General features: G+C 40.4%; 1 pseudogene across 1 annotated transcript; it reads left to right on the top strand.

Annotated features, from left to right (window-relative positions):
- Positions 1-1,392: 1,392 nt before the first annotated feature.
- Positions 1,393-3,271, top strand: LOC308651465 (coiled-coil domain-containing protein 115-like; annotated as a pseudogene). Its single transcript, XR_014024375.1, has 3 exons — positions 1,393-1,397; positions 2,429-2,621; positions 2,702-3,271. The product of XR_014024375.1 is annotated as a coiled-coil domain-containing protein 115-like (transcript).
- The last annotated feature ends 2,164 nt before the right edge of the window (positions 3,272-5,435 follow it).

Raw genomic sequence — 5,435 nt, 5'->3', positions numbered from 1 at the left:
TGTAATATGACAAAATACACGCATGCATACCTAAAAAGAACAATTTTTTAAATAGAAAAAATATTAAAATAGTATTAGTATCATAGAATTCTTTTTAAAAGACACAAAAAACCCAAACCATTTTTAATGAATTAACTTTACAAACCCAACTCCATTAAAATTTAAATTATTGGAGCTGGGTTTGTGGCTCAGTGTAGAGCACTTGCCTCACATGTATGAGGTACTGGGTTCAATTCTCAGCACCGAATATCAATAAATGAATAAAATAAAGATCCATCAACATTAAAAAAAATTTTAATTTAAATTATCTATACAATAAAGAGCACTATAAACAAAGTTAAAAGACACACTCAGGCTGTAAGAAAATATTTGCAATGCACTAATGAAAGATTAGTATCTACAATATATAAATCATTGTTACAAATCAATAAGAAAAAAATAACTGTATTTTTTAAATGGCAACAGATTTAAACAGGCAATTCGCAGAAAGAAAACTTGAATGGTCAATAAATAAGAAGCAAGGTTTAACCTAACCAATAATCAGAAAAATATAATTAAAACTTTGGTGAGATAGAACTCCACATCTATCATGTTGGAAAATTGTGAATAACTAACAATTATTGGCAAGGAGAGTGATGGTGACAGTATGATGATTTGGAAATCAATCTAAGCTGGATGTTCGTTGATGTTTATGCCATATTTCATCAAACCTAAGACAACCCTGATTACAAGATGCATCATCATTTTATGTACCAGTGAAAGAATAAAACTTCCAAATATTTGGAAGACACCATACATATCAGAGATGTTAAAATGAAAAAGGTACATCTCAAGACTATATGAAATATAGTAATAGTGAAAAAAATTAGAAATAACCTAAATGTTCATTCATCACAGAAATGGCTCAATAAAATGCACTATATATTCATACAATGAAATTCTTATAGCAGTTAAAAGGAATAGATCACCAAAAAAAGATACCACTGAGTGAAAATAGCAAGATGCAAAATGATATAGAGTTCACATTTATGAGCACACACACAAAAAAAATTCACGCCAAACTTTTAAAAATTACCTTTTATGGTAGATGAATTACATTAAAGTCTCAATTTTTCATACTTCTGTGAATCCATGCCCTTTTGTAGTGTCTGCCCATACTGACTCTGAGCTTAGCTATGTGATTTTTCTCTGGCCAATTGGGCCGTGGAAAATTCCACATAAGCAGAATTTAGAATAAACGTTTATGGTACTGCCTTATAGTTCCCGTCAGCTGGACAAAAGAGAATCTAGAAATCTTAAGAGCATTGTCTTACATGCCCAGAGCAGCAGTGATCAAGCCTAGAAAAAATGAAGTTCTCAAAAATTATGGCTGTAGTTTTTGTCGAACATCAAATGGGGTAACATGCATAGAAAAACCTACCAAATTTTTGAGAATGTTTCATTGTCCTAAGTGCCCCTAAAATTGGGTTGCAAGTTTTTAAAATGCAAAGGGAACTATGGTCAGAAAGAAGGCTGAGGACCTATTTTTCTCTTCAGAAGTAGCCAGGGAGAGTAACAGAAAAGGACATCTTGAAAGGTGGAACCAAGGACCTTGGAAAATGATGGACTATAAAGCCACCCCCAGTGAACAGAATCAGGTGCTAATCAGGGATATTGATGACCCTAAATAATGTCCTAAGTGAAGTCCTGCCAAATACAGAGGAACCTGGTGATGCTTTCCCAGCGTGACTTTAGAATCGCCACGGAGTGATGTGATGTACCTCCCATTCTACTCCTTTTCTTATATATTTTTTTACTGGTATGTTGACACAATATCTTTATTTTTATTCATTTATTTTTATGTGGTGCTGAGGATCGAACCCAGGGCCTCACACATGAGAGGCAAGTGCTCCACTACTGAGCCACCACCCCAGCCCCCCATTCTACCCCTTTTAACCAGGAGTATCTATTGCACTTGCCCTGTCCCTATCTCAACATCTATGTTGCCAAGGGGGAGCAGAACATATCTCTTTAGTTCATAGGTCCTCAGATCAAGAGAAACTGCATCCCAAGAGCCACCTACAGACCTGATGTTGGTCGTGAGATCCTAGACTTCAAGAATAAGGGAATAACTGGATAATCTACTGGGTATCCTAGAATGGGGATCAATGTATTCTGCATATGTGAAAGATATCGTTAGTGGTGACCGAGGAGTAGACTATGGTGGATTGACTGTATTAAAGGCCTCAGAGTTTCACACCTCAGGTTGGAGACACAGCTCAGTTGGTAGAGTGCTTGCCTTGCATGCACAAGTCTCTGGGTTCAATCTCCAGCATCCAAAAAGAAAAAGAAAAAAGTTCCACACTTCCTTGAGTCTGTGCCTTGTAGTAGTGTCCTCTCCCGCTAACTGTGTACTCAATAATGTGACTTGCTTTGGCCAATGGGATAGTGGCAAATGTGACTTTGAGGACTCGCTTCTCCTGCAGCTGCTCAGAGACCTGGAGGAGCTGGAAGTGAAGGGGGGCGGGGGGGGGGGCGGCGTAAGGTTGGAGTGGAGGAGGGCTGGCTCTTGCTCGCAAAGGCTCAGTAGGGCCCTTGCAGTATGCCTCTCGCATGGAACCCCAGGTCCGTATGTGTGCCAAGTGAGGAACCTTCGACAGCGGAGGGAGGAGTGCAGGCCCAGGCCAGGGCTCTCAAAGGTCTATCTTCCCTCGTCCTTCAGAGAGACCCAGAACGGATCCCAGACCTTCAGGGTGGTGAGAGCTGATGCCCAGACTCCAGAGGAGGTGGGGCCCAGAGAGTCAGCTTTGCGCAGGCGCAAGGACCCTACCAAAACTCCAGAGCCAGAGCCCTCTGCAGCCCCTCAGGACTCCCTGAACTGGTTTGGAATCCGGTTCCTCACAGTCTGCGGCAGGCCCAAGCCAGCTTCCGAGATGGCCTACAGCTCGCTGCAGATATAGCCAGCCTCCAGACCCGTATCAACTGGGGTCGAAGCCAACTCCGGGGGATCCAGGAGAAACTCAAGCAGCTGGAGCCTGGGGCTGCCTGACTTGTGTCCACCGAGGCAGGCACTCAGCACAGCTGTTCATGGATGTGGCTGCCTTTTCTCAGGCATTCTTCCTTCATAAATAGCCCCTGCTCCAACCTCCAATCCAGCTAATGCCCTCTCCTTAAAATGTCATTGATCTTCATGTTTTCGACTTTGTTAGGTGTGAAGTTCAAAGTTTTTAATCCTATGTTCACATTGTGAGATATAAACATTTCTTCCCCAACTGAGTAATATGAAAGTCAACGTCTTTGGAACCACATTTAGGCCCATGTTCACCCCCACCCCAGAGAGCAGATATAAGGTTGTTCATGTTAGTGAACAATTGAACAACCTCCTAGATGAGCCAACTGTAGTGTCATTCCTGGATGATGAAATACTGCACAAACACTGGCAGGAAAGGATAAGAGGTAGTGCTTCAGGGTCATCAGATCCTCAGAATTGACTTGGTTAGAGGAGAAGATAGTACATGACCAACAGATCAAGACAATATGATTTGAGTTAATAAAAATACAAACATCTACCTGGGTGTGATGTGTGCCTCCCTGTTGTCCCATCTACTCAGGAGGCTGAGGCAGGAAGATCACTTGAGGCCTTGAGTTTGAGACTAGCCTGGCAACATAGTGAAATTCTATCTCAAAGACAAACACCTGAGTAGACAGGTAGACCTTAGCAGGATCTAAACCAGGAAGTAAAAAAGGTTTGACCTAGATTTTTCAAGGGATGTTTAGGAAGAGACTGTCTATGTTTCAAAAACCTGTCTTTATCTTACCAGGGGTGAGGCAAAGACATTCTTCATTTTTTGAAGGGCCAGTTGTGTATTTCCTGTTCTGGGAACTCTGTGTTTCACTTTTCTACTGGTGGTTTATCGTTTCGGCAATATCTAGGGGTTCTTTTTCTGTTTGTTTTTGTTTTTTGGCAGGGGTGGTGGGGGTATGTAATCCTTTGTTCATAATATGAGATGTAAATATTTCTTCCCAGTTTGTCTTTAACTTTGCTTGTAGTGTTGTTTAAAAAAAAACTTTTTAATTGTAAAATAAAACTACATCAACTGCGAGAGAGAGAGAGAGAGAGAGAGAGAGAGAGAGAGAGTCTTTGAAAAGTGCTTAAATCAGATACATAGAAAATCCTCAAGTGAAAACATTCCCAGAATATCCTAACAGGAGCACAGCCAAGTGGAGGAGAGCAGAATCATTCCAGTGCGGGCCCTCGAGACCAACCCCAACACAGCTGTGTGAGTAAGATCAGCCCAACTCACCAAGCCAGTCTGGATAAATGGAGGTTATTTTAGGGTGATATGATAAGAGATACGATGGTATTCAAAGAAGAATTTATCCTTACCATAATTTTCCTTTAAAAAAAAATAACACAGAATAAGACATAATTTTTTAGTGAATTTTTTTTCAGTGCTAGGAATTGATCCAGAGCTTTTCATATGCTAAGCAAGGCTCTACCACTGAGCTATACCCCCAGTCCATAAACAGAAAATTCTTAAAAGTTAAAAAAGTGTTAAAAGTGGAAGCAAAAGCACAAAAATGCTTACTGGGATTCAGACGATTACAGATTAGAAAAACTGGATGTAACTGGGTGCAGTGGCACACACCAGTAATCCCAATGACTCTGGAGGCAGAGGCAGGAGGATCAAAAGTTCAAGGTCAGTCTCAGCAATTTAGCAAGACCCTGACTCAAAAATAAAATTAAAAAGGCTGGGGATACAGCTCAGAGGTAGAGCATTCCTGGGTTCAATCCCCAGTACCAAAAACAAAGAGTTGACTCTATTATTACTCAGTAAATCAGCATAAAAAGAGAAGTTTAATAACAATAAATATTAATGAAGATATGTGGAAACAGGGCCCCCAAAAGAGTGCTGGTGGGAGTGTAATCTACTCACTTTGTACACATTTGACTGTTTGAAGGTCAGAAATCAATTCTTAGTATCCATTCAGCACTAAAAAATTGTTCCCCCCACTGCACCTCCCATCAGACTAATATAGAAAAACAATAGACAGGAAGAGACATTTCACCAAAGAGATCATACAGATGGCAAATAAGCGAATGAAAGATGTTCAACATCATTAGCCATTAGGGAGATGCAAATCCAGATCACAAGAGCTATCACTACACCTATTAGGACAGCTAAAATAAATAGTGACAAGCTAACCTCCAGCAAGGATATAAAGAAACCATCTTTCATACATCACTCATGGGCATATAAGATGGTACAGCCACTCTGGAAAGCAGTTTGGCAATTTCCTAAAAAGCTAAACATATATTTGTCACATGACTAGCAATTGCATTTGACCTGGCAATCTTCAAGGAACAAAAAAATATACTTATACATGATTGTTTATTGTAGCTTTGGGGAGGGGAGAGAGGTTCTGTGCTTAAACCCAGAGCCTCTGTATCACTG

This window comes from Spermophilus citellus (genome assembly GCF_964194105.1).
Source record: "Spermophilus citellus genome assembly, chromosome: 1".
NCBI classification, from domain to species: Eukaryota; Metazoa; Chordata; class Mammalia; order Rodentia; family Sciuridae; genus Spermophilus; species Spermophilus citellus.
The sequence above is the reverse complement of the archived record's forward strand: the minus strand, read 5'-3'. Positions and strand labels throughout refer to the sequence as shown.